The sequence below is a fragment of the Protopterus annectens genome, chromosome 3.part1, assembly GCF_019279795.1.
Source record: "Protopterus annectens isolate FY-2018-M chromosome 3.part1, PAN1.0, whole genome shotgun sequence".
Classification (NCBI taxonomy): Eukaryota; Metazoa; Chordata; order Ceratodontiformes; family Protopteridae; genus Protopterus; species Protopterus annectens.
The window spans coordinates 310368827-310377975 of NC_056732.1; the positions used below are offsets into that span (position 1 = coordinate 310368827).

General features: G+C 34.6%; 1 protein-coding gene across 2 annotated transcripts in view; it reads right to left on the bottom strand.

Annotated features, from left to right (window-relative positions):
* Nucleotides 1–1838: 1838 nt before the first annotated feature.
* The window catches only part of RBMS3 (RNA binding motif single stranded interacting protein 3), a 3568139-nt gene continuing 3560828 nt past the window's right edge, over nucleotides 1839–9149 (bottom strand). For both annotated transcript variants that reach the window (XM_044066764.1, XM_044066763.1), the window contains exon 14: nucleotides 1839–9149. This exon is cut by the window's right edge and continues 316 nt beyond it. The gene's annotated coding sequence lies outside the window, so the exon portion shown is untranslated.

Genomic DNA, 9149 nt, shown 5'->3' on the forward strand with positions numbered 1-9149 from the left:
TAGCGGCAGAGCTGAGCAGCTAACGTTCAAGGGAATGATGCTAATAAAGCATAACAAAGTCATGGCATGGGCTATCTAGATATGTGGATGTCTCAAATGTAAGATTTTGATGAAAACACTACTGAATTCTTTAGTAATAACTAATTAATTTTCTGTTAAGAAGGTCCTTGAAGTTAGATTTCAGTGATCTTTGGAATATTGTTTCACTGGATGACTGGAAGACTGTATTACCTAATAGAATTATTTATTTTTTACTTGACTGAATTCAGGATATGCTTACTAAAAGTATAATGTATAATTATGCAGTACAATATACAATGCCCAATTTGACATGCATTTGTTCAGACACATGCAGCATGTGGAATGCACACAGAGATACCTTACTAAAAGGATACAAGGCCTAAACAACATGTCCTATATGGGCCACCTCAAATTCCTTTCACTATATTTGGTATCCTACAGATTGCTAAGAAGTGACCTTTGTCTGGCATATAAGGCATCCTCTGACTCATTACTGATGGATTTACCACTTATCAGCAATTCCAATGGCATCAGAAATACTCAGTCTAGGGATCTAAACATCTTCTGCACCATCAACAGAATGGTTTGGAGGGACAGGTATATCTAGCACTGGCTACTGCTGCTTTGGAACATTGACATAAAACAACCACAATCCTTTCCCATATTCAAGTGTAACTTGGATCTATGGATGAGTAACACAAGATTTACCTCGGAGCTGCCTCCTGTACTACTAATGGACAAAGGCAGCTCCTAGATGCTTTATCCCATGAATGGGTCCTGTCAGATTATCTATGGTATGATCCCAGTAATTCTCATTAGGGATAATATATAATTATTGGCCATGGGATGGGTAACACCAGTCAATAACCAAATGTGATAGGTTAATTTGTGAATAAAAAGGGAAGTCAGCTAGTCTTAAAATGGCCCACAAATGCAGAGAGGCTAGTATTTACCTCTGAATCTATGAACCTAAAAATTGATAGTCACAGTGAAACTTGAGAACTCAAGCTGTCATTTAGACCAGCTAATAGAAAACAACAAATCTTTATAACACAATTAATCATTTTGATACATTAAAATATATTCATCTCCAGTATGTTTATATGAAACAATGAAGAGTGCATGAGTGTATAGAATAGCCCATGTGGGGTATATTACTTCAGGAATGAATGAGTATATAGAATATTTTCCAGTTTTAATAAAATATGGCTAAGCATGAGCCACCGTTTAAATGTGGTATAGCTAATAAAGCTTGGTGTATGAATGTTCTTCTAGCCCTCATCTGAATCTGTAGACAATAAATAATAGTGCACATCTTGCTGCATGCACTATACGGCTTATTGGACTGAGGTCTCGAAAGTCCTATGCCATTAATGCAAGGAATTAATATTGTCAAACATGGCAAACTTATCATGATGCTATTCTGTGCTTTTTCCCCTCACTTGTCTTGAACCTTTTTGTAATAATTTAAAAGCAAGTGTTTCAATGAAATATGCAATACGTACCCAGGAAGAGAACATGTAGTGTTCTATCTCAGGAAGGAACACATAATTATTGAACTTGGCCGTCATTTCACCTCTGTAGCAAGAAAATGTCATTCGAACCACTGGTGGACATCTCTTCATTGTAGTGATAGATCACTCTTGAAAACTGGAAATTTTATAGGTTATCTTCATTTAAATACTCATCAATGAATGAATTTCTGAAGGCATAGGACATGGTAATCAGAGTTTTTCTTGTCATCATTCATTACAGTTAGCTTTCAGAGTTACTGGATTCTGTAACAGTCTACAAAGTCAGTCCTGTAAACAAGCTCCTTCTTTTCAAGTTTTGTATTTTTTATTGAAAGCTCCATTAAAGAAAATGAGGTTTAATCCAAACATCCACAGTTCTACAGAAAGCCCCAGGAACATGAGAATGACAATATTATCATTTGGATCAAAATGTACAGAAATTAACAAACCATTAAAATAAAGGACATTTATGAAATGTTTGTAGCGATTTTTTAAAAAAACTGGCATTTATAAATAATATTGATAATTTAGCATTTGGGGCAGAGTCATCTGTCCAAAATTATTTTATCATGAGCTCTGTACTTTCATGCTTGGTATTATATAATATGACCTACATTTTTAATATCCACTTTGAAAACTTGCTGATGTTTCAGAATAGTACACCTTTATTGTTTTTCAGCTGAAGGGAGTCCTAAGATATAAGATAATGCCTTGTGAATACATTACTTTCAAATCTAGGTACTTTTCAATAAGTGGAACTGTGTACAATGGAGACATATGTTATTTAGTATCAAACACTTTATCATCACATCATTACACTCTTTCTCATCATACGTTTTCTTAGTACTCACTGTTTTTCTACACAGATTTTTGTATAGTGACTCTTTGCACCAGATGTCTCTATGAAAATGAAATTAGTGGCTCACTGGTCACAGTGCTAAAATGAGAGCAGAGCTCCTACAGAGTAACAGAAATGGGGCTTTTTTAGTCATACTTTATCACTATGAATAGACATTGCAAGAGTTTAATTAAAGTCACACTATCAACTAAAAAAAAAAATCACAGAATATATCTGCATATATTTATAAGGTAAAACAGTCTGGTGGAATAAACATTTTTCTCTTGTCTCCCATCCAAAAAAAAACAACAAATTTCAAATATCCCTACAAGATCCTTTGAAGGATAAAGGCTTCAGTAATATAATGTATTGCAAAATAACCCAGGCAGTCTCATTGTGGGTCTATATTTCACACTAAACAGTTTCAGATTAAAGACACTTTTTCTCTACAAGGTGACTTTAAAAGACAGTGAATTCATGTCCAGCACATTGTCTTAGTAAGCATAGCACATGTATGAATTCATGTCCAGCACATCATCTTAGTAAGCATAGTACATGTATGAATTCATATCCAGCACATTGTCTTAGTAAGCATAGTACATGTATGAATTCATGTCCAGTACATTGTCTTAGTAAGCATAGTACATGTATGAATTCATGTCCAGCACATTGTCTTAGTAAGCATAGTACATGTATGAATTCATGTCCAGTACATTGTCTTAGTAAGCATAGTACATGTATGAATTCATGTCCAGCACATTGTCTTAGTAAGCATAGTACATGTATGAATTCATGCTACACTGATGCTGCACCATGAGGGGTAGAGAAACAAACCAATAAACTGGTAGCCAGTAAATGTGAAATCATCTCTAAAGTGATGGATAAAATAGCAAGTGAAAGTTTGCTGACTTTCTTGCTTCAAAGCCAACCTTATAATATAAAAAAGCACAAATTTACAGTTAAACAAACCTACTAGTCTAGTCTAGTTCAGTTTCGTGACTGGATTATTCTGGAAATCACAAAACCTCAATTGCAATAACCTCTGAAAACTTAAGCAAATCCCTTAGCATAATATGACACAGACATCTATTGAGTACTCCTGAATATCTGGGAGTAGGAGAAAAAGCAGTGCAAAGGATGATGGATGGAAAGAGGGCAAGGTAGAGAGTAAGCTGAATTTATCGCAGAACAGAGTATTATCAGTGATTCGCCAGAGAGTTGTCAGCTGATTCTATTACTTATCAGTGTGTTTGTATCAGACACTGCAGCAGACATCATAAACAATATCCATCTTTACTGAAAGATGCCAAGACCTGACCACAGTGATCAATATAACCAACAGCTTAGGAAGAGTTATAAAGAGGTTAGATAGATGGGCAGATAGATACCACCAAAGATTTAAGGCAGGAAATGTAAAGCACTGCACCTGAAACATACTAAGCTGCTGTCAACACGGCAGTGCAGTATAAGACCTATATGTTGTGATAATAGCAGCATTGCATCACTACGTATAGAGACAAAAGGCTAACAGGAGGTTAAATGTATTCCCAGACGAAAGGAATCCAAGAACAAGGAGGTGGTTCCCCATTCTGCTTGGTTACAAATTTTGCTGTACTTGTAACACTGTATGTGGTTTTGGACTCCCTATTGGGAAAATGATGCTACAGCATGGGAAAACATGCAGAGAAGGCAAACAATCACAGTAAGGAGATGGATGAAGTGGGTTATGGTGGAAGTTTGAATGAGATATGAGTCCTTCTATTTGAAACAAAGAGGGGTGCAGAACAAATGTCTTGCTGCACAAACCATGTGAAGCAGGATTATGAAAGCTTTAAGTACAGAATAAAGGACTGATGGAATAGGCGGGGTCCACAGTTAAAAATAGAGAACAGAGTTCCACCTTGGAAGTAAAGAGGTTTTAATTCAAAGGCCATGCAAAAGACACACATAAGTTGCCAAAATGTCAGACATGTTGTAGTTTAGCTGATTCATTAGGAAGACGTGTGACAAGTCTATAAGGCAGTAAGGTCTTGAGGAGAACCAAGTGACTGGGTGGCTGTTGTGCAGGACTGAGAGACCAGATACAGATTTTGATTCTGCTTACATGAATCTGGATTAATGTAATAAGCAAACAATAATTTACTTTAGTACTCTGCCTGTACTACTGCTCTCTAAAACACCATCTGCCTATATGATTTTACATAGGGACTGAGTAGCTCCCTGCCAAAACTCAAACCCCCAAAAAGTTGAACATTAAACTGTATTTATGAGTGAGACTGAATTAATATGTATATATCTTTTTCATAATGTAGACTTTATAAATCTTATTCCCTTTACAATTTTCACTAAACAGTTCTTTACACTGAACTCTTGTGAAGTGTTTCATTTTGACCATCTATGTAGAAAAAGAGTGAATCAGGTATTAAATGCATGAGGATGCAAGTCTGGTCATAAAAATTAAAAAGAACATGATTTAAATACAAATACTGCATATAAATGCAATTCAAGCAGCATGGGTGACTCTTTAGTCAGATTTTACCAGGAAGCCTACAGTATTTAGTATTTTTCCATGGTGAGATTAGTCACATTTCAACAAAATACTTCAACAAATTATTACAGTGTAAGTAAAACACCTTTTTTTTAAGGACAGAGAAAACAATTTGCATAGCCCAATAGAATAAACAGCAACTTTTCGTCAGCGCATTTTAATATACACAGTGCATTCTCTCTGTGTATATCACGTTAAACTGCAATGTATCCAGATGGCCAGATATAAATGAAATGCAGTGTTTGTTCATTTACCAAGTCTACCTGTTGCATAAATGGAATTAGAAACGTAAGTTATGAATAAGCACCTTTTCAATGTCAAAATGTGGACCTTCCCAAAGATCTCATGTAATCAAAGGTTAAAGATTATTATATGTACTGCAACTTTGCAGTAGCATCAAACAGCTCTACTCAATTTTAGTTTTCCGTAATCTGTGTTGGTGTCTTCAGGCACATCAATAAGTTAAATAAATATTAAATGCAGAGGCTACTGAAATATATATGGTGAATGCATTACTTATTTAAAGAAGTAACATGGTGCCGTCACAGGCATTGTTGGTGATATATAAAAGATTACCATTTCTTTTTAAGTTAAGGCTAATACATGTTTTGCATTGTCACTATTTTGAGTGCTATCCAGCTTGTTAGGAGCAAGCTCTTCCCCAAATCTAGATTATTGTACCATAGATGTTCTTAATGCTAATCACCCCTTATAAGAGGTACATATGGGGGTTAAACAAGGACAGATGCCACAGCAGCGAGTGCTAAATCAGTGCAACTGACTTTAAAAATTGTTTCTTATGAATAAAGAGTTAGTTCAATCAAGTTTACAATGTAGGAAGGAATGACTAAAACTTAGGTGCAGAATATATATTTGCTTTTTCCAAATATGTAAGTAATGTACAGTCAGTGGGAACATCCCAGGACAGACTGAAACTGGTGATTTAAATCATTAGCTAATGATACCGTTTTCCCTGTCTTACTATGAAACACTGAGCATGACCATTAGCAGCTGAGTTTGTTCTAAATATCCACATTTGAGTGAATTAAGCAGCAAAAGTTTAGGAAATAAATGTGAATCTGTCTTACCATATTGATTAGCCACATGGTAGCTACCTTCAAGCCTCAATGTCTACAGAAATGAGGCATTTCATCTAAGAACGCATAATAATGAATAGTAAGAAGTGTGGGAAATCTTAAACTGATACAGACAGCCTAAATATATGAAAGACACCATCAGACACCTAACCTATGCAGTACTTTTTTTTAAATTTTACCTCATATATATGTTTATTTAATTGTTTTCTTGCAATTACTTTTGTGTTGATAACAAAACCCACAAACAAAATCTTATCTGTTCATGAAAGTTTCAACGTGATCCAGGTAAAGAAAAGTGATGTGGTCAACATCATATGTTAGCAGCAGTAAAGGGAATGGAACCTGTGTCTTCTGGTTTTAAGACAGTAGGTAGTGACAACATTGTGCATGTAAATCAGAGCTATGTTAATATTTATGCAAATTCACACTTAGGCAATATGATGGCTGTTATTTAAGTAAATTACCATTGACTGATTTATCTAGTTATTTTCCTGCTGCAACAATAAAGATGACAAATTCATCTATTCATCTATCCACAACCCGTTTTTTCCATTTTTTGCACATGGGGTTGGAGTGTCACTTAAACAGTGACAATCACCTAGAGTCAAAGTTTACAATTGTGGGTGGCTAGCCCTGCTGCAGTAGTTCTTCCACACCACACACTCACATGCACACTCACACCTATGGCCAGCTTAGAATGTCCACTCCCCTTACTACATGTCTTTGGGATGTGGAAGAAAACTGGAGCACCTTGAAGAAACCCCATTTGAGCACAGGGAGGTGATGCAGAGTCTGCAGAGAAGACGCCCCAGCTGAGAATTAAACTGGGGAATTTCTTGCTTTGAAACAACAATGCTATCTGGTGTGCCACTGTGCTACCCTTGATAACTGATAAATTAGTAACATTTTAGACATATGACTCTGAAATGCGGTTATGTAAATTAGAACATTTAAATTAATAGATCATTTAGAATTATAGTGTGCATAAAGCAGAGAATCACAAAATTGTATACATAAAAGATAAAGGAAGGACTTTGTATTCTCACTTAAAAAAAAAATAATAGTTTAAGATTTTGATATAAATGTTATACTACCATCAAGTCAGATCATAATGGACTCCAGAAGGGGATTTTCATGTAACAATGTTAGGTTGTAGGATAATGCATTTCATCACTGGAAATTAGTTCACTCAGTGCTGGGATAAGCTCTAATTCCTATGTGACCCTGAACGGATTGTGAGACCAATTGCAGAATGGAAACACAATGCACTCATTTCCATCTAATCTTACTGTCCAGGATAATGAAGCAAATGAAAAGGTTTGGTCGCTACTAATTATATGTACTTATATGTGGCCTCATCAGTATTATTTCAGATTTTTGGGGACGTTGTTAAAATCTTCCCACCAAACCATCATATTTATATATATATATATATATATATATATATATATATATATATATATATATATATAAATCAACTTTCTAAGTGATTGGAACATAAAATTTGTCTTGGAAGTTAATTATAATGAATCATTGTCTATAGTTAGGCTTAATCTGCTCCTCCAATAAAATTATTACATGTTATATGCCTTATGACTACCCCATTTTTGTCTCTTGAATGCTATATATTTTGGCTGTGAACATAAGTCGTTTTGTAAACAAAATAAAATATAATTTTTCCTGTCATCCTCATGCCTAGGATATCAGATGAAATAACATGAGCAGCATAGCTTCAGTCAGAAAAAATGGCTTTTTTTTGTTTGTATATTTTTTTTATTAACAGAAGTATGACTATTTGCAGGTTCTCAGTTATCATTTTAAAAGCAGCATGCAGAAGGATCATTTGACTTGGTTTGCTAAGGGAGAGAAGCTAAGAATAGAGGAGATGAGATTGCACACTACTTGAGCATGGCAAATGTGGACCAATGAATTCATCCAAGATCCTAAGGTCAGATGGTCAGTGATAATTAGAAACAGAAACAAATCAAATTCAGGAAAAAAAATAATGCTATAGGAACCCCTTATGTTAAGGCTGAAATTGTTGGGGTATTCAGTATAATTAATTATGTGGTACAGATAGCGGTCTCTGCTTCAAGTCTGTATACATTTTGTGTATGAAAGTATATTCTGAAATTTATTTGAGCAAAACACTATTGAAAGGTATTTCAAAGAAAGTCTATGCATGAATGAACTGGTCCTGCCATACTGGTCAAATAATGAAAACAACCTCTTACCTTTTTGAATGTTTTATCATGTCACTTTGTCTTTGGTATAAAACAGGCCACTCATAGGCTGCATTTTGATCCACAACTGGGAAAGACTACAGAAATTGTCAACAATTTCTTCTAGCTATTGCTGTTTATGCATTTTTACTTTTTGCTGATAAGCTTCTATCTACTTGTATTTTTTTTTTATTTTTATTTATTTATTTATTTACTTTTAAGCTAGCTTCTACAAAGTGACACGCAAAGCTGACTTGAAAAACTTTTGAAAGCTTATAAAAAAGACTGCAGATAAAACGCACTACTGCCATAACTAGCGGTCACACTTTGTAAATTAATAAAAAAAGTCTGCATTAAGCAGCAACAGCTGCTTGTCTGACAATGCAGTCTATATTCCTCCAATACTCTTTCTGAAAAATCCTTTAATCATTCATTATTTTCTTCCAAAATGTTAGACAAAGTTCATAAATGTCCCAGCATTTTACACTTCAGTCAGTCTTCAATCATTTTTTTTTTACTATCACCAAACTTTTTCTTCTAATGAAGAAATACAGTTTCTATTATAACTGTACAGCTTATTCTCCTGTCATCCATGAAATTGACAATCAAACTCTTGCACCTCCCAATGGTCCAAGAAAATTCATAGCATTCTGTGTTTCTTAAACAAGACGTTGACAGCTTGCTTTAAGAGCCTTTGACATCCTTAAAAATTAAGGCAATTATGAGGCAAGACAAACCTTACCTAAACAAATTTCTAAAAAAGGAACACAACAAAATACTGTAGAGTAAAATAAAAGAAAAAAAGAAAAAGAAATAAAAAATAGCTTACTATTTGAGGAAGACCACATACATTGTTTTTCTCCCTCTTAACTGCATAAATGTCTCCAGCGGAGATATTTTTGCAGATTC